The 25,778-nt window shown below is 40.2% G+C and overlaps 1 long non-coding RNA gene and 6 other non-coding genes across 8 annotated transcripts; all 7 read right to left on the minus strand.

Annotated features, from left to right (window-relative positions):
* Window positions 1-18,591: 18,591 nt before the first annotated feature.
* LOC136231697 (small nucleolar RNA snoR97) lies at window positions 18,592-18,681 on the minus strand. The gene has a single exon (XR_010690066.1). It is a non-coding gene; the product is annotated as a small nucleolar RNA snoR97 (small nucleolar RNA).
* Window positions 18,682-18,809: 128 nt separating this feature from the next.
* LOC136231683 (small nucleolar RNA Z278) lies at window positions 18,810-18,923 on the minus strand. Its single transcript, XR_010690052.1, has one exon. It is a non-coding gene; the product is annotated as a small nucleolar RNA Z278 (small nucleolar RNA).
* Window positions 18,924-19,188: 265 nt separating this feature from the next.
* LOC136228994 (uncharacterized) lies at window positions 19,189-25,772 on the minus strand. Of its 2 annotated transcripts, none has more exons than XR_010688949.1 (3): window positions 25,644-25,772; window positions 22,272-22,487; window positions 19,189-20,462 (listed from the first exon to the last, which is right to left on the minus strand). It is a non-coding gene; the product is annotated as an uncharacterized lncRNA (long non-coding RNA). The 2 variants fall into 2 exon arrangements; XR_010688950.1 differs by having other exon boundaries at window positions 20,616-22,487.
* LOC136231681 (small nucleolar RNA Z278) lies at window positions 24,609-24,725 on the minus strand. Its single transcript, XR_010690050.1, has one exon. It is a non-coding gene; the product is annotated as a small nucleolar RNA Z278 (small nucleolar RNA).
* On the minus strand, window positions 24,988-25,078 carry LOC136231670 (small nucleolar RNA Z223). Its single transcript, XR_010690040.1, has one exon. It is a non-coding gene; the product is annotated as a small nucleolar RNA Z223 (small nucleolar RNA).
* Window positions 25,117-25,204, minus strand: LOC136231718 (small nucleolar RNA U36a). The gene has a single exon (XR_010690085.1). It is a non-coding gene; the product is annotated as a small nucleolar RNA U36a (small nucleolar RNA).
* On the minus strand, window positions 25,452-25,598 carry LOC136231728 (small nucleolar RNA snoR134). Its single transcript, XR_010690095.1, has one exon. It is a non-coding gene; the product is annotated as a small nucleolar RNA snoR134 (small nucleolar RNA).
* Window positions 25,773-25,778: the final 6 nt, after the last annotated feature.

The raw sequence follows: 25,778 nt of genomic DNA on the forward strand, positions 1-25,778 counted from the left end.
CCTTGAGGGCTAGTGAAAATCCGGCGAGAGCCGAGGCCACGGGGGCTAATGTTGAATTGTTTAAAGCCATTGTGGCTCATGCTGATATCTTTAGGGCGATGATAGCCCGAACAGAAATTTTTGAATTCGTGATGACGAATGCCAAAGCTATTCGAGAACTAATAGCGAAAAATAATCCCCATACCGATCAACCACCGAATAGTGGTGTGACTCGAGGAAAAGGGAGAAGCATAATTAATGAGAATGCTCATTTTGCAGGTGAAGAAGAGTTAAATGCGCTTAGAACGGCCATAGGCCATGTCGAAGCAGATCAGAGAAAGTTATTCGAGGCAGTGGAGAAAACTCGAGACCAAACTGCGGATGGATTTGATAACCTCATACATGAGTTGAATGTCCTGCAGTGGAAGGTGGAATCTCTCTCCCTAAACGGGGGAAGTCGTCAAGCGGCCGCGAAAATCAAAATTCGAGAACCGAAACCTTTTGTAGGAATTCGGGACTCCAAGGAAGTGGATAACTTCTTGTTCGATGTGGAAAGTTATTTGGCAGCTACAAAGACAAGCCTAGATTCAGAACGACTAGCAATTGTACCGATGTACTTGGAGGGGGATGCCAAACCGTGGGGAGACATCAGACTGGAGTTAAAATCTCAATTCTCCCCCGTAAATGTGCAGTTCTCAGCCAGAAATAGGCTAAGCGAACTCCGACAAACTGGTAACATCCAAGACTATGTTCGAAGTTGGCAAGTTCTTACCCTAGAAATTCCGGAGATGCAAAAGGAGGAAAAATTCTTTAGCTTCATGAAAGGATTGAACCCTTGGTTTCACAGTGAGGTGATGAGAAGGGGAGCCACAGATCATTCCTCAGCAATCGCGGCAGCTGAAAGCATAGAGGATTTTAATAGTAACACGAAGAGGAAATTCCCTTCTGGAGTAGACTCAAACCCCAGGGCTAACAAATGGAGCCGTCCATGGAATGGGGGAGGTGACCGAAACTATTCCTTGTCCGGAGGCGAAAGGGGACCATGGAACGCCAACAACTCTGAGCGTCGACCCTACCTAGGGAACCACTCAGAAAGAAGAAGCCTTCCACCAAGGATGACAGGTCCCTATACACAAACCCAAGGAAGCCTGTCGCAAAGGAACCAGTCATACACACCGAGGCCGCTGTCATGCTTCATTTGCACAGGATCACACAAGGCCGCTGATTGCCCGAAGAGATCATCTTTGGCCTCACTACTCGCGACACGAGAAGAAGGGAGTGTCGTAAGGGAAAGGGAACGCGAACCTTCAGAACCCTCAGTAATGGGATCGCTTCGATTCATTGGAGCTCTGGCAAAACAAATAAAGGAGACAGGAGACGGTTCCGAGAAAGGACTCATGTACGTAGAGATGGTAATAAATGGCAAGAACACGAGAGCCTTGATTGACACTGGAGCAACTGATAATTTCATAACAGACACCGAAGCCTCCCGCTTAGGACTCCATGTGGTAAAGGGGACAGGAATGATGAAGGCTGTGAACTCAGCTGCTCAGTCGATTAGTGGAACGGCCCAACATGTACCTTGCAAATTGGGACCTTGGACGGGCACGATAGGGTTCACAATAGCACATATGGATGACTTCGACGTCGTGTTGGGGCTGAATTTTCTGAAACAGAGCTTCGCAGTACCCATGGCATCAGCAAGTTGCCTTCTGTTTATGAACCAGGACCCGTGCATCATACCGGTAACGATGAGCTCAATTCGAGAGAAGAAGTATATCTCAGCGATACAGTTCAAGAAGGGTATAAAGAGGGGGGAGCAGACGTATGTGATTGTCCCTAAAGGTGACGACTCAGAAGGTAGTGTCATCGTCCCTCGAATGCTCGAAGGAGTGATGAGGGAGTTCCAAGACGTCATGCCAGAGACGTTGCCACAAACATTACCTCCACAACGAGATGTTGATCATGCTATAGACATATTCCCAGGTACAAAGGCCCCAGCAAAAGCACCGTATCGAATGGCTCCCCCTGAATTAGCAGAGTTGAGGAAACAGTTAGATGAACTGTTGACGGCAGGTTTCATCCGGCCATCAAAGGCCCCATACGGCGCCCCTGTACTGTTCCAGAAGAAAGCAGATGGGAGTCTGCGGTTGTGTGTTGACTATCGAGCACTTAACAAAATTACTGTGCGCAACAAATATCCAATTCCCATAATCTCGGACTTGTTCGATCAGCTCAGTGGAGCCAAATACTTCACTAAGCTCGACCTACGCTCTGGGTACTACCAAGTCAGAGTAAAGGATGAGGATGTACCAAAAACTGCTTGCGTAACTCGGTATGGGTCCTTCGAATATCTTGTTATGCCTTTTGGACTGACAAACGCTCCGGCGACTTTTTGTACTTTAATGAACCAGGTATTCAGAGACTATCTTGACAAATTTGTGGCGGTCTACCTAGACGACATTGTCATATACAGTTCCACCCTCAGGGAACATCAGGAGCACTTGCGACTAGTTTTTCAGAAACTGAGAGAGAATCAACTTTTCCTCAAGTTATCCAAATGTGCCTTTGGTCAGACGAGCATCAAATTCCTTGGCCACGTCATTGAGGAAGGGCGGATAAGCATGGACAAGGGCAAAGTACGGGCTATAGTGGACTCGAAAATCCCCAGGAATACAACAGAATTGAGATCCTTCTTGGGACTACCTAACTATTACTGGAAGTTCATTAAAAGTTACTCGGAGACAGTCGTCGACCTTACTGATCTGTTGAAGAAAGACAACAAGTGGGAGTGGACGGACCAGTGTCAGAAATCCTTCGAGAACTTAAAACAAGCTGTCACTGCAGACCCTGTGCTAGCTATCCCGGATATGAGCAAGCCATTCGAAGTTCACACTGACGCATCAGATTTTGCCTTAGGAGGAGTCATAATGCAAGAGGGTCGTGCGGTAGCTTTTGAAAGCAGGAAGCTCAATAATGCAGAACGACGATATTCCACACATGAGAAAGAGCTACTAGCAGTCGTGCATTGCCTGCGAGTATGGCGCCACTATTTACTGGGATCCAGGTTCATAGTGAAGACAGACAACACAGCGGTTAGTCATTTCCTGACTCAACAGGGATTGACATCTAAACAGGCACGATGGCAAAGCTTGTTAGCGGAATTTGACTTTGTGCTGGAGTATCACTCGGGGAAAATTAATCAAGTGGCAGATGCATTAAGTCGGAAGTCAGAATTAGCGGAGTTGACAAGAATAGCCTCTCTGTCCAGCAGTCATCTATCATCCCCAATACGACAACAAATCCGAGAAAACTTACAGAAAGATCCTCAGGCAACCGCTATCATCAACCTAGCAAAGCAAGGGAAAACTAGACAGTTCTGGATGAGCGAGGACTTGTTGGTAACAATCAAGGAAAGAGTTTATGTACCAACCGCCGCTAATCTGAGGAAGACACTGATGAAGGAATGTCACGACATACTATGGGCAGGCCATCCAGGGTGGCATCGCATGCTAGCTCTCCTCCAGCGACACTATTACTGGCCAAGGATGGAAGATGATGTGAGAGAATATACAAAAACTTGTCTAATCTGCCAGTAAGATAAGGCCGAAAGAAAGAAACCTGCAGGGCTGCTGCAGCCACTACCAGTACCAAGCCGACCATGGGAAAGTGTCCCTCGACTTCATCTCCAGCCTCCCTCGAGTGGGTGACTGCGACTCCATCTTGGTGGTAGTTGACAGGTTTTCCAAATATGGAACTTTCATTCCGATGCCAAAGTATTCAACTGCGGAAGTGACCGCACAGGCTTTCTTCAAGCAGGTAGTCAAATATTGGGGAATCCCAAGGAGTATTGTTAGCGACAGAGATGGTCGGTTTGTGGGAACTTTTTGGGCTGAATTATTTCGACTCTTGGGGTCGAGCCTCGACATGTCCACTAGTTATCATCCTCAGACTGATGGTCAAACAGAGCGTTTTAACAGCATGCTGGAAGAGTACCTTCGGCACTTTGTCAATGCCAGACAACGAAACTGGCCTTCCTTGTTGGATGTGGCGCGATTCTGTTTTAATAGCCAGAAAAGTTCTGCTACTAATAAATCACCTTTTGAAATTGTTACAGGTCAACAGCCGTTGGTGCCTCATTCAGTTGATATTCCATACACAGGCAAAAATCCAAAAGCATATCTGTTCACTAAAGAGTGGAAACAGAACGAGGAGATCGCGAAGGCGCATTTGACGAAGGCATCAATGAGGATGAAGAAATGGGCGGATACAAGCCGACGTCCACAAGAGTTCCAAGTGGGAGACATGGTTCTGCTCAAACTTCGACCTGAACAACTTCGCTGCCTACGGAACAGAGATAGAAGACTCGTCAGGAAGTACGAGGGACCCCTCCCGGTCCTAGCTAAAGTGGGACCCGTAGCCTACAAACTGGATCTCCCACAGTGGATGTCATTCCACCCAGTGTTCCATGTCAGCAACTTAAAAGAGTATCACCCAGACACAGTAGACGACCAGCGCAACAAATCAAAGCGACCTCCAATTACAAAGAAAGCACCTGCCAGTAAAGAAGTGGAAGAAATCCTTGCAGAACGCACAGCAACGGCATGTCACCGCCGCCCTCACACAGAGTACCTTGTCAAGTGGAAAGCTCAAGGAATAGAAGAAACAAGCTGGGAGAAAGCAATCGACCTCCAACCCTTCCAACAAAAGATTGAAGACTTCATCAAAAACCCGTTCGACAGGGACGTCGAACCTCTAAGTGGGGGAGAGTGTAAGGGGGGATTATCTTTGTAATCAGAATATGTAATAATGGGGAGAGACTTACTCTATTATGTTGTGGGGAGCTTTGTAATAGCCATTAGCAGTATGACTCGAGTTGGTATAAGAAACACTATAGGGGGGAGTGACCTGTCATACTGGACAGTCACTCGGTTGTTGGCAGTCTACCATCTCTAGTAGTTGCCCCCCTGCTACTACGAGATGGGACCCATGGTGTAACACTATTGTTTATCTATGAATAACATCATCCGCGTATCGTTCATTCTTGAGTGTTCTATATGTTATCCATGTGTGTGCGTGATTGAGATGGTTGCCCTTATGTTGGTATCGTATGTATGCTATTATATTCACTATATGTGGTTCCTATCTAACCCTTGCGTGTGACCTTTGCAGTTAGGGTGATCTAGTTCTCTTGGCTGGCTTACTTCGGGGGAGACGAGTAAGCGCCGCACGGGCCCCGACGATAGGCCCCGTGACACTAGCTGCGCAGTTTGCCGAGCGCTCCGTTGGCCGCGGTGGCGAGTCTAAAAGTGGACCGCAAGTGGTGTGCTCGAAAGCGAGCACGAGTAGGCAGGAAACCGCAGCGAACGATTCGCCAAGAACTCCGAGTGTCGCTCGCACCCTGGAACCTCGAGTGAGACTCCGAGGACGTGGACGAGGCGAGGAGCGCCTCCGAGTCATATCGACCTCGAGGGGGTTTCGGAAGTGGGTGTTTCGCCAGACAGCGCAAGACACGAGCAGGCAGGGAATCTGCACACTGATCCGGGCGCGCGAGAAGTTCGTGCACGAGGGCGTTGCACGAGTTGAGTGGGGGAGTATGTCACGACCGAAATTCGTGACGCGCAGACAGAGCGGATGCTTGCTGGTTGAACGTGAAACGTGAGATGCGGGATTGGCGATAAGGTTGAGTACGTGCCATTTAGATTGCATCCTCTCCTGAGTTACCGATGGAAGGGTGTATATCTAGGCACTAAACTGGTTCAGGAGCTAATCCCGCTCCTCTGATGAGCCCATGGGAGGGCGAAAACCAGCGAGCACGGAGATAGCAAGCACGGGAGTTGCCTCTGCGTGAGAACTCTGACCCCGTGACACATGTCATGGAACCACTTTAACTAAAAGCTCAAGCTGATAGTTAAGGTCCAATCGGATATCTTATATTAATCTCTGACAAGATCTACTTGCAACTAAGGTCTAAAAAATCGATTGGCCCCTAACTTATAAAATGTCTCGCTAGCCTTCTTAACTTGCTTAAAGTGATTTATTGGCCACACGAATTTGTTTAGAGTGATCTATTAGTCATCCATTGACCTCCTCCTGCCCAGTCACTATCAGAGAATCCAATCAAAGTTTCTCCTTGAACTCCATAGTTTCTCTTTGGCACAAGTGAAGTGAAATTTGAGTTGGTTTGTGCATAAACCTGGATAATATGCTGACAGAGAACATCAAGTGAGGCTTTCATTTGAATGAGTTAAATATACAAGACTTACAATATGTTACTCTATATATATACTGAATAAATATAGACCAGAAGGCAAGATGGTCTGCCTCGTTTGACTTTATTTCATTTGACCTTGATGTATAACAGGTGGTCAGAGCAAAGGAAGTAGTAGAGGTCATTAAGATGGCGCTGTAAACATTGTGACAACATATACAAGGTTTGGAAGCTGTTTTGTTACCTATTTATGAACTTATAAGATGCCTATCCAACAACATTGGAATGATATAACTCTCTAAAGTTGAAGTTTGGCTTAATACATCTTTGGATCCTTATTTATGTCTAGAAAAGTCAACTGTCTTCCCTTTAAACGGTAATATTCACTTGGACGGTTATAGATTACTGACCAAATGGATTTGACTAATCCATCCAAATCTAATGGTGACTGAATAAATTTATTTTTGGTCGATCACTATCCAAGTGAACATTATCGATACTTTGGAAACATTTTATTCACCCCTTAAACTTACTTAAAATGAACTATTGACTCTATGCACTTTTTAAAGCGACCTATTGTTTTTCTGGACTTTTTTTTAAGTGGTCCATTGCTCCTCTGGACTTGCTTCAAGTTATACGCAATTCAATTTGTCTAAAATCTCATTTGTGGCCAATAAGTAAAGAGCAGCAGGGTCAAGTTGGACAATGTTCATTTGGATGGTGGCTAACCAAGATTTGGGCTGATTAGAATGCCACCATAGGATTTTAATAATCTCCACCCTAGGATTCTAATAAGCCAATATTTAACGGTGACTTATCAAAGTCACTGTCTAAGTGAACATTACCGATACTTTGGAAATGTTATAGACCATGTAATACACTAGCAATGCCTTAAGAGACTACATTGTTATATTAATCTGATAAGAAATACACCTGTATATACACTTTAGTTGATAAAGTATAGTTGTAATAGCATGGGTTTGACTACAACCCGTGCTATGATAAGTTGTCATAACATACAGTTTAACACTCTCCCTCGAGCTGTAGCATGGAGCAACTAGCTTGTTGCAGGGATATGTAAAACAATACGACTCTAAAACAGAATAAACATATAACAAAATCACTACTAACAAACACAAAATCTAAACTTCAAACCATGTTACAATGGCTGACATGATTGCTAGAAAAAGAAGGACGACAACAAAATGACTGAACAGAGGCGGCACGAAGGAATCACGTGACAAGTTCAAGCGTCAAAATATCGTTATTTATCCACTAGATAAAGAATCTATTAAATTTGAATGCAAATTGGGTGGAATTTAACCAATTAGGATAAACCATGAATCAAATATGACCAAATAATAAGTCATTGATCAAATGATAAAATTTTGGATAGGTCAAGGACCAAATAGAGCTTTAAACCTAAATTAGTATGAAAGTGATTAAGGAGTTAATTACAGGAATCATTCTAATTATTACTGTAATTAACTCCTTAATCACTTTCATGCTAATTTAGGTTTAAAGTTCTATTTGGTCCTTGACCTATCCAAAATTTTATCATTTTATCAATGATCTATTATTTGGTCACATTGGACCCTTTTAGCTATCCCAATTGGTGAAATTTTTTCACCTAATTTGTGATAAAATAATATTAGGTTTATAATCCCTTGTAAGTTATGTTTTTTCATAGTTAGACTTTATTGTGTTTGACATCAAATAGAATTAGATGTTCTCTCCACAAAAGAAAGAGTAAAAGAAGCAGAATGGAAATTTTTACAACAATAGAAGATGTTCGAGATGTGCAAATAGTGGATGCATTTTGGACCGGAGCTCATCAGGGAAGAATTTCTTCCTGCTAGGCAGGATAACTATCACATTGCTTTTCCTTTTTAATAGTTATCATACCTAGCGGGAAGCAAGTCTCCCCTAATGAGCCCCTATCTAAATACATCCGCTACTTGCACATCTCAAACATCTTCGATTACTGTGGAAATTCTCATTCCACTGCTTTTACTCTCTTTTTTATAAAAAGAATGTCTAATTCTCTTTGATGTCAAACATAATATAAGTCTAACTATGAAATACAACTAAAAATAAATTATAAAACCTAATATGATATTATCTATCCCAATCGTACACTGATATGATTGATCAAGTGGGATGTAGTGGTGGTCTCGTTCTTTTTTAGAATAATAATATTGATCTTTGCATTTTGCCATACTCTCGTTTTCCTATTGACTTTACTATGTTAGATGATTTTGGAATAAAATGAAGTTTACAAACTATCATAAAACTAAATTTTATTTATCTTGAGATTTGAAGGGGAGTTCCTCTCTCTCGAGGTGTGTGATGAGAGATTTTAATGATCTATTATTTATTCGCCCCTCACCCAAAATGTATGTTGCATGGGTTTAAGTTAGATTGTAAACTTAAGGATTTGCCGCTAGTAAGACTTGTATTGTGCTTGATATCAAATAAAATTAGACGTTCTCTTCACAAAAGAAAGAGTATAAGCAGTGCAATCGAAATTTCTTCGGCAGTGAAAGATGTTTGAATGTTAGAGACTGCAAGTAGTGAATGCACTTAGACAAGAGCTTATTGGGAAAGCTTCCTGCTAAAAATGATAACTACCATATTGTTGTTAAGGCGTTTTTCCTTTTTCTTCCCTCCGAACTTGCAAATATGAATACCAATATATTGATATTGTAGTTATCATGTCTAGTAGAAAACAAGTCTTCCTCAATAATCTCTTATCTAAATGCATCCACTATTTGTCGTTCCTCACCATCTCAAACATCTTCGATTGCTAAAAATTCTCATCCCACTGCTTTTACTCCTTCTTTTGTAGAGAAACGTGTCATTATCTTTGATGTCAAATACAATATAAATCTAATTAGGAATAAATGCAACTAAACGTAATAAGATACATGGCACTCATATTCCTAAACATTAGGGCTACTATTTCATAATCCTCTCTCGAGAGTGTGCCATGAGATTTTTCATGATTTATTGTTTATTTTCGATAAGAAAAGTGGTGTCTCTCACCCAGAGTGTATAGTTTCATGACTTCAATACAGCTATTTTAGATAGGGAGCTCGAAAAACATATATGCAAGAAATTGTTGAAGAGTTGGTTTAAGAGGTTGGGGTTTAGTGTAAAGTGCAAATAATACATTTACCTAAAATCAGTCCAAAAATTGTCCTCATCAAAATTTTCAACTTCATATTTCAACCTAAAATTAATAAAGTTTTAGTTTCTTAACTTAATTTTTTTTATTGAAAGGTTGGGACGTGAACGGGAGAGAATTCGGGCATCCCAACTATGTTGGCACCCCCTAGCTCAAACTCGAACAAACCCGAATATATTAAAAAATGAGAAAGTGTACAAGAGAGAGTTTAAAAAACACGAAAATGTGGAGCCGAACTTAAATCATCGAAAATAAACGATCGGCAGAAGGCCGGTGCAGAGTTCCACCAGATGAGCTGTGAGGTCGTGACACCAAAGCGAGCCAAGGAGTCGGCCACCATGTTGCCTTCACGGTATATGTGTGTTACCACAACCTCCATTTGTGCAGCTAGCTGTAGACAGCGAAGCCATTTTTGCCGAATCACCCAGGGGACCGAGTTAGAGCGAGAGTTGAAGAGCTGCACTACCATTTTCGAGTCAGATTCAATCCAAAGTTGGCACCATTGTTTCTCCCAAGCCATTTCCACTGCGAATATGGCCGAATTTAGTTCCGCAACAAAAGCATAAGTATCCGCAACAGGAAATGCAAAACAGCCCCTCGCAAAGCCTCTGTGAGTACGAAAAATCCCACCAGCGCCCGCATGCCCGGGGGAGCCTAAAGCCGATCCGTCTGTATTAACTTTGATCCAACCCGGACTAGGGGGAACCCAACGAACCTATATGTAGTTCGGTGCAGGAGGGACGTGGCGCAGTAAGTGATCTGGCCTCTTGAAGGCTTAAACGAAGCTTGTAAATATAATTTTGGATTAAAGGGAGCTCACCGTCAAATACGGCTCTGTTGCGACAATTCCAAACCAACCAAGGGCAGGTAACAACCGCAAGGGACCAAGCTGCTGCAACAGGTCTTGGAACTCTACTTCGCTGAAGACTTGCAAAGTAAATGGTGAAGGTGTCGGGCTGAGGCATTTGAATACCAAACCAGCAGCCAATAGCGGACCAAAGATGAGCTGTGAAATGACAGGAGACAAAGAGATGATCCATTGTTTCTTCGCAGCAGTTACAAAATGCACACTTGCTTGCAAGTGAGAAGCCGTGCTTCCGTAGGACGTCATGCGAGGCAAGTTTCCTATGTAAAAGCTTCCAGCAGCATGCTGACCTGCTCGGGGGAATGTTCCGCTGCCAAATAAAGTGAGCCCAGGGGGTAGGGTCGGCTGGAGGCGAGAGTCTTTCATAAAAGCTCTTCACCGTGAAATCTCCTTTACTCGAGGGGGTCCAAACGCACATGTCCGATTCGTCCATCCCCCGACTAATACGTAAAATATTGGTCTGAATGTCAGCTAGTAGAAAATCAATGTTCGTCCAATGGTCCCTAATGAGAAAATTCGAAACACATCTGTACATACATGTCTGTTCCTTAACCGTGAGGTTCAGTTGTGTTGCTATTGGCGGCAAAATCCACTCGTCGGTCCAGAAATTCAGTTTTGTGTCTGCACCAATCCACCAGCGGATAAGACCCTTAATACATTTGTATTCACCTCTGCAGGAGACCCACACACTCGAATTAACCAGATAATTTCGCGGCTGTCCGGAGATGTAAAGGAAACGCTTCTTAAGAATCTTGGTTACATATTACAGCGTCTGAAATTTCTGATCTCGAGCCCCCCATTTTCCTTGCTTCTACCACAAACCGACCAGGGAACTATCACCATTTTCCTCGAGTCACGGTTATCGGTCCACAGAAAGTTGCGAGTCGCTCGATTGAGCTTGTTCAGGAGAGACACGGGCCAATGATAGACCATAAAGGAGTGGATCAGCGCACCGGAGAGCACCGATTTAATTAGAGTAAGCCTGCCCGCAAAGGAAAGGGAAGAGCCTTTCCAGTAACTGAGTTTCCCCAAGAACCGATCAGCAAGGGAGAGCAGATGTCTACTTTTTGGCGCGCCTCGAAACAGAGGGACCCCAAGGTAGGTGAAAGGCAAGTCCACAGTCCGAACCCCCAGTATTGTAGCTAACTGATTGACCCAGTGTGCAGAGACTGCATTGCCAAAGTACACTGCAGACTTGTCCCAGCTAATCAACTGACCCGAGATTTCCCCATAAAAACGGAAGAGTTCCTTGATAGCAAGCATGTTTCTCCTTGTAGCCCTGCCAAACAAAATCATATCATCTGCATAGAGTAGATGAGAGGGGAATTGAGAACAACCAGTGTAGTGCATAGGTGCAAATCTGCCCCTATCAATTAGAAAGGCAAGCCATCTACTAAAAAAATCTTCTGCGATACCAAAGAGTAACGGAGAAAGCGGGTCGCCTTGTCGGACTCCACGGGAACAGCCAAAGAAGCCATAAGTCGAACCATTGATCAAAACAGATATCCGTGATGATGCAAGAATACTCAGGATCCAGTCTCTAAGCTGAAGGCAAAACCCAAAAGCATCCATAACTGCAAGGATGAAGTTCCAGTCTAAGGTATCAAAAGCCTTCCGAATGTCGACTTTGATGGCCATATTACCCCCATAACAATGTTTGCCTAGCATATTAACACCCTCCGAGGCAGCGGCAATACACTAGTGGATGTTTCTGCCTGGAATGAAGCCAAATTGATTCTCAGAAATAATTTTTGCAGCCACATGGGCAAGACGATCAGCCAGGATCTTCGAGATTATTTTATAATTAAAATTACTCATCACAATCGGGCGAAATTGCGTTAGCTGGTTTGCCCCTTCCGCTTTAGGAATTAACGCCATTATATTGGAGTTCAATCCCGGGAGAATGTAGTTTGTATCAAAGAAATGAAGTACCATATTGCAGACATCCGCCCCAACAATCCCCCAATATTGTTGATAAAAAATTCCACCATAGCCGTCCGGGCCCGGGGCGTTGTCCTGATTCAAAGAGAAGACTGCTTGCTTTATTTCCTCAATTGAAGGCCGCTTGATTAGCATGTCGTTATCAGATTCCGTGATCAGTCGGGGGATTACAGAATAGATCGGCTGTTGGTCGACAGGAGGAGAGTTGCAGGCAAACAGAGTAGAGTAATAATCAACTGCATGTTGGGAGATACGGTCACAATCAAAAGAGAGATTTCCGTCAATTATAATCCCATTCATACATGCCTGGGTCTTTTTTATCTTAGCTGCTCTATGGAAAAACTGTGTGTTTCTATCTCCGGCCTTCAGCCAAGTCATCCTGCTTTGCTCGCGGAGAAGAAGCTCTTGCCTATATAGTTGGAGATCAAGGTCTGCCTGAGCTAAGGATTCCCTTGTTCTAAGGGTAGAGGAGAGCCCCACCTCTGTTATCTCTGCCTGAACGCTATTAAGACGACCCTTTGCACGCTCGATATTTTCCTCAACATTGCCGAAAACAGAGCGATTCCAAGCTCTCAGAACCGGACGGAGGGTTTTCAGCTTGTGACAAAGCAGCTGTGCCGGGGGCAGAGATAGTTGCGAAGAAGCCCAGTGATTAGCAATTACCTCTTTAATCGACGGGTGAGTGATCCACATGGAGAGAAATTTAAACCTGGCAGCCCGTTGTCTACCAATACTGCAGTGAAAAAGCAACGGCGAATGGTCTGAGCTATGGCGGGGCAGAGCAGCGCAGGCAACCCTGTCCCAACTGTCAAGGAAGGAGTTCGAAACAAGAGCGCGGTCGAGTCGGCATTCTACATGTCCAGATCCCAGCCTCCATTTGTCCAAGTAAACTGAAGCCCCGAGGTTTCCATCTCCACTAGGTTACAGTTCTGAATAAAGTCTCTAAAATCAGCACAAGAGGTGCTAGAAGGATGCCCACCAGTTTTTTCATGAGCGCCCGTGATGGCATTGAAGTCTCCCAAGATAACCCGATTCTGAGCCCTAGAGATACTAGCCATTTCATTCCAGAGTGTACGGCGACCAAGAATAGAGGTGCTCCCATAAACAAAAGAGGCCTGGAGGCTAATACCCGAGTGAGACACTTCTAAAGAGATGTGTTGTTCATGAGAAGCAAGAATGGAAATCCCAGGAGCATTGACAATTTTAGCAAAGACCCAAAGCGAGTTTGAGCTGTTAACTTCGATCAATTAAAGGCCCAGGGAAAGCCACAACAAATCAGGAATACGGTCAAGCTGTACCATGGGTTCTGCCAAACACAGGAGATCGGGGCAGTGCACCTGACAAAGCAATTTCAAAGCTCTTTGAGTTCTACTATTGTGAATCCCCCTGCAATTCTAGAAAAGTGCAATCATTGGAAGCGGATTGGAGGTCTGCTCTGTTTTTTAGAGCGTGTGAAAGTCTGTATTTGTGAGGCCTTAGCTTTTTTCTTCACCGTATTCCAATCACCACTAACTGTATCCTCTTCACTTGAAACCAGTTCAGAGCTAGGGACAAGATCAGAACACATATTCAACTGTAAAGGTAACTTCAAGTTACCCCATCCGCTATCAACCGTGCGAGGTAAGGGGATATTTGGGTGTACGGAAAAGCTGCTAGGCTCTGCTGCACTCGAGCCGTTACTGGCTTCTTCACATTGTTCTCCCCAGCTAGTGTGTTGATCAACATGATTGTCACAAGCCGATTTATGTAACACCATTTACAGGGGCGGTTCCGCGGTATCTGAAGACTCAGGGCGTGATTAGCTGCCCGTAGGCTGACTGTGACCCCGTGAGTTAGGCTGTCGAGAGGCTGACCTCGCCCGGTGTCCGTTCCCATCTCGAGCTGGATAAAGGGGGCTGGTGTTTCTCCGGCATTGGGCAGCCGAGTGACCGATAGAGGAACAAATCGAGCATAGAGCTGGAAGACGCTCGTATTCTAAGTAAACCCACTGCATGTGTTGATTAGTATCCACCTGTAATTTTTTCTGGATGTCTTTTTTCAAGTCTACATCCACAAGTACCCTCGCGTAATGACCAAACTCTCCATTGACAGTATTGTTATCAAATCTGATGGGGACCCCGATTGCTCTAGCAATACTGGCTATTATACGAGTATCCCAAAATTCACAGGGGAGATTGTAAATACGCACCCATACCTGAGCTGAAGAAGACTTGTGAGTATCCGGGTTGAACCCAGGGGTCCAGAGAGTGAATCGCATGATGCCATGTTTTAATGCGAGTGCCCCAGTGCTCCAGACGACTTGCAAAGATAGTGCATCGGGCAGAATTATATGGTAAAACCCCTTCCCTAAGGAGATCAACTTCCAGTCCATACATCGATTCCAGATCTTGTTCAGCTTCAGCTTTAATTCTGAATGTTTCCAAGGAGATTCGCCCTTGGATAGAGAAATGCGGCCAATGACCGAATGCTGGCATGAGAGAACTCTCTCATCATAAATTGATTGTTGAATGCGAACGGCTTTGAATCCCCCCTCCTCAGTAATGCGCGGTGGAGGTGAATCCGAAATCGTTTCCTGTGGTATTGATTTCGCTAAAACAGCAGCGAAAGTCTTCGGATTTGGACGGTCGTTGACGGCGGGTTTCTCAGAACCCTCTGATAGAGGTTCCAGGGATCTTTCGAAGGCGATTATGCTAAAAAGATGGGCGATCGAGAAAGGGGCCGGCGAGGCAGCGGCGGAGCAATCATAAATTTTTAACCAAACATATACGGACATGTTGCTTTATTTTATTAGTTGTAACGTTTGGTCTAAGAGGTTCTGATACCATGTCATGGAACCGCTTTAACTAAAAGCTCAAACTGAGAGTTAAGGTTCAATCATAAATCTTATATTAATCTCTGACAGGTTCTCCCTGACAAGCAGGGTCTCAACTCCACTGCACCTACAAAAAATTGTATTGTTTCTTAATTAGCTTTTCCAAATAAACATTAAACCAAATCAACAAAATAATACGATTTACAAAAATAATCCGACTGATTTTAACACAATAACCCAAATTTATACACCTAATTGAACTTAATATAGGATACTAATCCTTTAATGTATTATTGAAAATCAATGAACTTAAACGGAATTGCTAAGTTTAAGAAAAGGTTCAGTCAAATCCCTCAATGTCATTGTAACATTGTTTCTACCAAGTAAGTTATCCGTAACAAGCAGAATCTTAGCTAGAAATGGCAATGGATACTGTGGGTACCCGACACTACTCGATCCTAATAAGACTATCTGTACCTTTATAAAAGTGTATGAGACGGGTATGGAATCAAAATCATTACTCGTGCTGGGTATGGGACGGGTATGAGAATACCCCCAAGATACATATTACCGTCATAGATCTTTTATATATTAAAAAATATTATTATTTTTTAGATGTAAGATATGAGATTCAAATCTCAACCTTCCATTGAGTGATACCATTAGGTTGTTTTATTCTTATTGATCAAGATTAATTTTTTCAAATTTTAGATAGATGATGTATTAAATTTAAACTTTTTTCAATTCGTAATATTTTTTGCCATATGTATTGATTCTTAACGGGTAGGGGCACCCGTGAATTACATGGGACGCATATAAGATGCAAAAAGTATACCGATTAGAGTAATGGGATGTGTGCGGATAATTAAAAAAATAAACAGATAAGAGTTTAGGATTTGCACTACCCGCAGATACCCTACTCATTGTCATCCCTAATCTTAGCCCTGCTACATCACAAGTAATACAAGAATAAGAAATACAATAATTACTTGTATACAAAAGGTAAATGAGACAAATTAGTGGCTTAAAGAACTATTTGGTCATTGACCTATTCAAAATTTTATCACTTAACCTCTGATCTATTTTTTATCACATTTGACTTCTGATCTATCACCAATTGGGATAGACCAAAGGTCAAATTTGACCAAATAATAGATCATTGATCAAATGAAATTTTTTTTGGACATGTCAAAGAATAAATAATGCTTTAAACCTAAATTAGGTTTATAATCCCTTCTTAGTTATATTTGATCATAATTAGACTTTATTGTGTTTGACATCAAATAGAATTGGACGTTCTCTCCACAAAAGAAAGAGTAAAAGAAGCAGATTGAGAATTTCTACAGCAATCGAATATGTTGGAGATGTGCAAATAGTGGAGCCATTTAGACAATGGCTCATTAGGGAAAACTTGCTTTTTTGCTAGGCATGATAAACTGTCACATTGCTTTTCCTTTTTCTTCCCTCCGAGCTTGCGAATATCAATTTCATATCCGCAAGCTCGGAGGGAAGAAAAAGGAAAAGCAATATGATAGTTATCATGCTTAACAGGAAGCAAGTTCTCCCTAATGAGTTATTGTCTAAATAGCTCCACTACTTGCACATCTAAAACATCATTTACTACTATAGAAATTATCATTCCATTGCTTTTACTCTTTTTTTGTGGAAAGAATTTCTCATTCTCTCTGATCTCAACCATAACATAAAGCTAAATAGAAACAAATACAACTAAAAAGAAATATAAGCCTAACATGATATAATCTATCTCAATCGTACTGCTATGAATATTAAGTAAAATGTAATGGTGGTCTCATTCTTTTTTGGAATAATAATATTGATATATGCATTTTATTTTACTCACGATTTCATATTCACTTTACTATGTTAGATAGATGATTCTAGAATGAAGTTGTACTAATTTTTACAAACATTCCTGCATAACAAATTTCATTTATCTTGAGATTTAAAATGAGAGATTTTAATATTCTATTATTTGTTTCTAATAAAAAAAAAAGGTGACGCCCCTCACCTAAAGTGCTTGTTTCATAGCTTTAAGTTGGATTGTAAGCAAAGGATTTGCTACTAGTTAAACTCGTATTATGTTTGACATTAAATAAAATTAGATGTTCTCTTTAAATTTCACTAGTAATGAAATAGTGAATGCATTTAGACAAAAGCTTATTGGAAAAAATTTACCTCATGCTAAACATGAGAACTATCACATGTTAATAAAACGTTTTTTCTTTTTCTTCCCTCCAAATTTGCAAATGTAAATATCTATATTTGCAAACTCCAATGGAAGAAAAAGGAAAAACATCTAAACAACATATTATAATTATTATGCTTAGCATGAAACAAATCTTTTTCAATATGCTTTTATCTAAATACATCCACTATTTAAAGTTACCAACATTTCAAACATTTTATTAAAGAAAGATGTCATTCTCTTTAATGTCAAACACAATATGAATCTAATTAGAAACCAATATAATAGAATATTATCTATCTTCATTCCATGCACTTATATAAATAAACATTAGGACTATTATCATTGATCTTTTTTTTTGTAAAAATAATATTAACCTTTGCATTTTTTTCATACTCTGATTTTCATATTGACCATGTTAGGCAATTTTGGAATAAAATAGAAAGAGACTAATTTTTACAAGCATCCTAATAAAAGTATAAAATTATCCTCATCAAAATTTACAACTTCATATTTCAACTTAAATAAAATTTTAGTTTCTTCAATAATAGGATGAATCAAAATTTTCAACCTACAATTAATACAATTTATATTAATTAAAAATGTTTATATGTTTATGTGGAAACACATTGTCTTATTTCCTTATTTTGAAAGAATAAGTTAGAAAATTCATATCTTTTATTACTGTTACCTGTTAATCTTTTAATCTAATTTTTAAATTTATTATAATATTTTATTCAAAAAAAAATTATTATAAAATTCCTTATTTTTTACTACCGTTAATCTTGATCCTTTAATCAATTTTTTTAAATTTTTTATCGCAAAATGTAACAATTAAAAATTTAAAAGAAAATTCGCTTGGTAGGGAGGTCTCAGGATCGATCCCCCACAACGGCGATTGGGAGGAGTTTAAATACCGTAATCCTTAGACCCGCCCCGAATTCGGATTAGTCGGCCCAATGTGGTTCGGAGTACCGGATGGTTTAACCAAAAAAAAAAATTAAAAGAAAATACATTAAAAATCTAAAAGAAAACAAATAAAAAGATCAAAAAGTTAACTAAAAAAATATACATATAGATCTTATAATATATTTTTAAAATTAGGACATAAACAATATGTGAATATTGACTTCACATGTCATCAGTGAAAAGAACATTAAGAACTTCTAATTGGAAATTGTTCTTTTCATTTAAAATGTTCATTTTTAATTCTTTTAATTAAAAACAGCTTACTTATTGTTCAGATTACAAAATTATTCTTCACCAGGATATCAAATTACTTGTCTCAGCTTATCTTCTCATAATCATATTATGAGATTACAAGGATCCAATAAAACTGACCGGATTGTGCTTGTAAATCATATTATCATATCAAAAACTTCGACCACAAAAATTTAGTGCTGTTATTTAACTCCAGTCTCGTGAGATATAGAGAAGAAGCTGATGACAACACATAATTTCTGAGTACACATAATTTCTGAGTTTTTCGGACCCAGATTCCATTTCAAAGGATACAAGGGTATAGTTAAAACTCAAAACAACATAAACAAAGATCAGATCATTTCAACAGAACACATAAAATATCAAATTAAGGATCAAAATGCATCAGCCAAATCCATAAATGTCATTGCAATGCAGTTTCTACCAAGTAGGTTCTCCCTGACAAGCAGGGTCTCAGCAGTTCCACTACACCTATAAAATTTGGATTGTTTGTTCATTGGCTTTTCCAAAACAAATCCCTAAGCAAACATTAAACCAAATCAACACGATTACAAAAACAATCCTGATTTAGACACATTAACCACAATTTATACTGATCTCAAACAACATAGGATACTGATCTTTCAATGTATCATTGAAAATCAGTGAACTCAAAAGGAATTGCTAAGTTCAGGAAAAGGCTACCTAAATCCATCAATGTCATTGTAATCTAGTTTCTAGCTAACAAGAAGGGTCTTATAATCTTCAATATACAGAAAAGTATTAATAACCCAATTATCAATTTTCTTGTGTATATATCATATTACAATCTTCATTATACAGAAAATATCAATTCCATAAGACAATTTTGACACAATAAAATGAATTAATAACCCTAGTTGGACTAATATTGAATTAAGTTGCACGTGAGCAACACATGCTGAAGACTCAGTCAAAGCAGTCAACAAAGAATGCCAGCTCAGCATAACTGACTAACAACTCCAGGCGGGAAAATTAGATTAGTTGGTTAGGCATTTCTAGCTTGTATAAGAACACTCTCTGTAATCAGTTTTCATTGAATGGAATAATACATTTCCTGATTCTTCTTTCTCTTATTTTCTCTCCACAATTCACAATGTTTACATGGTATCAGAGCTCATTTTCGATCCACATCAATGGCGTATAAAAGCTATGCTCACGCCTTACGATCTACAGAGAAGGAGAGAAGAAGCAGTCAACATTCTCGAAATCGAAATACAGAAATCGATAGAGAATCGAAAGAAGTAAATCGGAGTGAGGAAGATAATCTCAGTTCCGACGAGATTGAAGAAATCATGATGAATCACAGTGGGATGATGTTTGCTGGTATGGAGAATCCAGGATCATTACTGGTTAGTTCTCAGTTAACTGCTACTAATTACTTGTCATGGCGTAGAGGTATGATTCTTGCTCTTGAAGTCAAAGAGAAGATTGATTTTATTTCTGCTGATGCTGAAAATCACATACCTGCTGATAAGACTAGTACTGAGTATGCAAAATGGAAACGCCTTGATAGTTTAGTCAGATCTTGGTTGTTAAATGCAATTTCTAAAGAGCTTGTTGAAACATTCATGTATGCCACAACTGCTAGAGGCATATGGCTTCAAATTGAGCAGCATTTTGGGGAAAGTAATGGTCCTTTGCTGTACCAAATCAAGAGAGAAATCAGCAATTTAACGCAGGGAGATAGTTTTGTGTTCATTTACTATAGTAAACTCAAGAAATTATGAGAGGAGTTGTCATTCTTGAGGTCTGTTCCAAAGTGTTCCTGTGAAGCTGCCAGACTTTGCAGTTGTGATGCAGTTAAAAGAATCAAGAACTTTGATGATGAAGATCAAGTTATCAAGTTTCTCATGGGGCTGAAGGAGGAATTTGAAGGTGTAAAATCACAAGTACTCATCATGGATCCAATCCAACCTATGGCAAAGGTTTATGCAATGGTGCAGCGTGTGGCTAAGCAAAAGGAGATTGCTGTTGAAGAGGCTCAACTAGAATTTTCTCATGCAGTTACTCACAACAAACCTGCAAGAGGAGGCAGTGATCAGTCAAAAGATAAGAAGAAGTGGCAAAAGAGCTATGACAACAAATCTGATCGATGGTGTGTGCATTGCAAAGCACCAGGTCATGTGAAAGAGACTTGTTTCAAACTCAATAGCTATCCAGAATGGTACAAACCTAAAGGGGAAAAGAAAGGCAACAATGGCATGAATGATAGAAGGAGACAGGGCACCTATCAGCCCAGTTATTCACAGCAGGCAAACATGGTGCAAGAACATGAAGAAAGTCCACTTGACTACAGTGATGATGACAGTCCCCACAACAACAAGATGCCACAGAATTTCAACTATCTCGTACAGCAAGAAGTCCAGAAGATACTGAAGAACAAAGCATTGGAGTTACCTGGCCATTCATCAGGAGGCAGAGATATTTCTGCTTTTGCTGGTTTTGCATGTAATACTCTAACTTCAACTTTGTTAAAACATTTTACCAAGACTGATTGGGTGGTAGATAGTGGAGCTACTACTCATATGTGTTGTGATAAGGGTCAAATATTGAGTTTTCAAAGGGTTCATAGTGGCAGATCAGTCTATTTGCCTGATGGAAATACTCAGAAAATTGAAAGCATAGGGCTGATAAAGTTAAGTGCATCTATTGTGTTAAAAGATGTCCTATTCCTACCTCAGTTTAGACTCAATTTACTGTCAGTTGGGAAACTTTTAATGGATAATCAGATCTTTGTGGTATTTTTGCCTAAGTTCTGCATATTACAGGACCTGAGATCTAAGGAATTGTTAGCAATTGGGGAATTGGTGCAAGGACTCTACAAGCTCAACAGTAGTTCCTTTTCACAGGAGAATATCACAAGAAGAAGCATGGAGATTAATGTACTGCAGGGTGCATTCAATGTAATAGCTAGCTCAAACACTAATAATGTGGATATTTGGCATTTGAGATGTGGACATGCCTCTAAACAAAAGTTAAAGTTGTTGAATGGAATTCAATTGAATAATTGTGATTATGTGTGTGAAATTTGCCATTATGCTAAGCAACATAGGTTGTCATTCCCCAACAGTCATATTAGCACACAAAAGGCTTTTGAGCTATTACATGTTGATGTGTGGGGTCCATATCAAATAGTTACTTCTACTGGAGCTAGATACATTCTCACAGTGGTAGATGACTATACTAGGTGTACTTGGACACTATTGTTGCATAGCAAGTCACAAGTAACAGACTACCTAACCACATTTCTCAACATGATTCACACACAGTACAATGCAACAGTCAAAATTGTAAGGTCAGATAATGGTACAGAGTTTGTCAACTTTAAGTGTAAAGAACTGTTTCACAGCAAGGGCATTATTCATCAAAAAAGTTGTGTCTACACACCTCAACAAAATGGTGTGGTAGAAAGGAAACATAAGCATCTTCTAGAGGTAGCTAGAAGTTTTTTATTTCAAGCTCACATGCCTAAACAGTTCTGGGGAGAAGCAGTTTTACATGCTACTAAGGTCATTAACATGCTGCCTACAAAAGTTCTAGGGTGGAAAAGCCCTTATCAGTTACTATACAACAAACCTCCCGACCTTACTACTCTTAAGGTATTTGGTTGCCTTTGTTTCTACAAAAATGTTCATGCTCACAAAGACAAGATGGATGCAAGGGCACATAGCGGTGCTTTTGTGGGATTGGCACAGAACACAAAAGGGTACCAAATATATGATTTAACTACACAACAAATCATTGTATCCAGGGATGTCAAGTTCTATGAAAGAACTTATCCATTTTCTGCTACACAGCAAAATACTGACATTTCAAGTCCTATAGTACCTGTTGTTTTTTATGTTTCTTCTTTACAGGATACACCAATTTGTAAAGACAACACCCCTCTGGTTACAGCCGATGAAGTCCCATCATCATCATCACCATCTCTTGCTGCAGAAGTACATGAAGCAGTAGAGGAATTTCCTGAAGCAGTTTCCTCTCCATTTTCTTCTGCTGAATCCACTTTCATTACTCACACAACTCCTGCACAATGCTTACAACCTGCCAGAAAATCAAGTAGACAAGTCAAGAAACCCACATGGCAAAAGGATTTTGTAACCAGCAATGTTATTTATATGTCAGATGATGTCCCCACTATGCCATTATTCAATCAACAATAATGTGCTTTTGTTAGCAAAGTTGAGCAGGAGCCAGAACCTACTACTTACCAAGCTGCTTGCAAGAATGAGAATTGGGTAAAAGCAATGGATGCTGAAGTGGAAGCATTAGAGAAGAATGGTACCTAGCAGATCACTAAGTTACCAAAGGGAAAGAAGGCAATCAAGTCTAGATGGCTTTTTAAACAAAAGTTTCTTGCAGATGGAAGCTTGGATAAATACAAGGCTAGGCTTGTGGCAAAAGGGTACAACCAGAAGATGGGTATTGATTACAGTGATAGCTTCTCACCAGTGGCCAAAGTTGTTACTGTCAGGTTATTTTTGGCCTTAGCAGCCCATTTTAAATGGGAGATATATCAAATAGATATTAACAATGCTTACCTACATGGTTTCATAGAAGAAGAGCTATACATGGAGCCACCTGAGGGCTACACCAAAACCAAACCAGGGGAAGTTTGTAAGCTCATAAAATCCATCTATGGCCTCAAACAGGCAGGCAATGGAATAAAGAGCTCACATCTACACTACTTAAGCTGGGATTTCACAGGTCCATTCATGACTATTGTTTATTTACAAAGTCAGAAGGACAAGAGTTCATAGTGCTAGTGGTTTATGTAGATGATATCTTGCTTACAGGGACTTCTAAGAACATGATTGATGCAGTTAAACTTGCTTTGCATGAGTCTTTCACAATTAAAGACTTAGGAATTGCTAAGTACTTTTTGAGAATAGAAATATCCCGAATGATATAGGCATTGTTATATCTCAGCATAAGTACATAAAGAACATGTTATTAGAAGCATGCTTGCAAGAAGCAACACCAACTTCTAGTCCTTTCCCAGCAGGCATTGACTTTTCTCAGTCAAGTCCTCTCATACCAAATGCTGAACAATACAGGAGAATAGTGGGGAAACTATTGTATTTGGGGTTCACACGTCCTGATATTGGTTATGTTACTCAGCAGTTAAGCCAATTCCTACAAGAGCCTACTGTTCTACATATGAATGCAGTCCTCCATGTCCTCAAGTATCTAAAGGGTACAATGACAATGGGATTACAATATCCTAGTGGATCAGAGTTGCAACTTCGTGCTTATTGTCATAATGACTATTCTCATATGATAAATAAAGCACCTATGCATCTAGAAGCATACAGTGATGCAGATTGGGCGCGATGTAAGCTTACCAGGAGATCTGTTGGAGGATACTGTGTATTTCTGGGAGGTGCTTTGATTTCTTGGAAGGCGAAAAAGCAGGCTACTGTTAGCAAATCGTCAGCAGAAGCAGAGTATCGTGCCATGGCTACAACCTCCTGCGAAGTTCAGTGGTTAACTTATTTATTGAAGGAGTTTAAGGTTCCTATGCAACAACCCATCCCTCTGTACTGCGACAATAAGGCAGCAATCCACATTGCAAAAAATCCGATGTTTCACGAGCGAACGAAGCATCTGGATATTGATTGTCACATCGTCGGAGATCATCTTCAAAATGGATTATTAACGACCCCCTTTGTGTCTTCTAGTGACCAATTGGCAGACTTACTCACTAAACCTCTCAGTTATTCTCAAATGGTACCAATTTTGGGACAGATGGGAGTGGTTAATCTTCAAAGATCCGGCAAAGGTGATTGATTTTTCATTCCGGTGATCGTTTTCAAATTGAAGAAGATGCAATTAGGGATTTTACTTCAACGGTCATATTTTGCACATGAGGGGAGGTGTCTCACTTATTGCTCAGTCAAAGCAGTCAACAAAGAATGCCAGCTCAGCATAACTGACTAACAACTCCAGGCGGGAAAATTAGATTAGTTGGTTAGGCATTTCTAGCTTGTATAAGAAAGCTCTATGTAATCAGTTTTCATTGAATGGAATAATACATTTCCTGATTCTTCTTTCTCTTATTTTCTCTCCACAATTCACAATGTTTACAACTAAACAAACTAATCCTTTTAATGTATCATTAGCTACTTACACATTGAAAAAACAGAACACAATAAATATAAGAAAGACTCAGCAAAATCCATTAATGTCATTGTAATGTAATTTCTACCAAGTAGGTTCACCCTGACGAGCAGGGTCTTGGCTCCACTACATCTACAAAAGTTGGATTGTTTCTTCATTGGCTTTTTCAAATTACTTCACCTAATCAAACACTAAACCTGGCTAACACAACACTATTAATAGATACAACCTAACTATCCCAATTTTGACACTAACAAGAATTAACTAACACCCCCAAGGCTTTGATTGAATGAAGATTATGGAGGGGTTAGGAATAAATTGCTTTAACAATTACAACCAGAAGAATTGATAGCAATTTAAGCATTGAAGATGCAACTTTAAGCATTAAAACTCCATGAAATAAAAAGACATTGTTAAATTTAAGAAAAAGCTCAGACTTGAAACAGCTCTATCGATCATGAATTTTCTGAAGCAGAACTGGCATTAAAGCTGTAAACTAATCATCACTGCCATTTTCATTTTCAGGGCAAAAAACTAAACTAAACTAAAAAATTGGCTCATATCAAGACATTCAACCATATATTCTTTTTTCTGCTTCATTGATTACTCTCAGAAGCGCGGATAATAATTAATCATCACCAATGACATATCTCAGAACAAAGTTCAAATCAATCCGTCAACAATTCGATTCAAAAGAGGAAAAAGTCGGACCTAAATATTTATGGTGGAAAAACTACCGAAGAAGAGAAACTCAACGTTATCACGGCAGAAATTCTCTATTTTCCATAAAATTAACATCGAAAACAAATTAAAAGTGTGGAAAGCCACGATTCAAAACGACAGATCTAAAAAACCCTAGAACTGAGCAAAAGAAAACATAGTAGAAAGAGATTTCGCCGTTGATTTGACACAGATCAGCCGGTAGGAAGAGAAAAGGCTAAACTGCAACACTAAACGGCAATAATTTAGCACGAGTTTTGGGGCTTTCATCGTCACTGTATTATATATCAGAGAAGCCCGGGAGAACCCGTGCAGAAACAATTAGCAAGTAAATCGACGAAATCTTTCCGATTAGCTCACCTGAAGCATAGATCTGAGAAGCGGCTTCGCTTTGAGTGATGAATGGAAGGGATGCTCTTGGGTTTATATAGAGGTATTCAAGCCCTAAAACCCTAGCAGACGATAGCGGTCGACGAATTTTACTTCTTGATATCA

This window comes from Euphorbia lathyris, chromosome 5, assembly GCF_963576675.1.
Source record: "Euphorbia lathyris chromosome 5, ddEupLath1.1, whole genome shotgun sequence".
Taxonomy (NCBI): domain Eukaryota; kingdom Viridiplantae; phylum Streptophyta; class Magnoliopsida; order Malpighiales; family Euphorbiaceae; genus Euphorbia; species Euphorbia lathyris.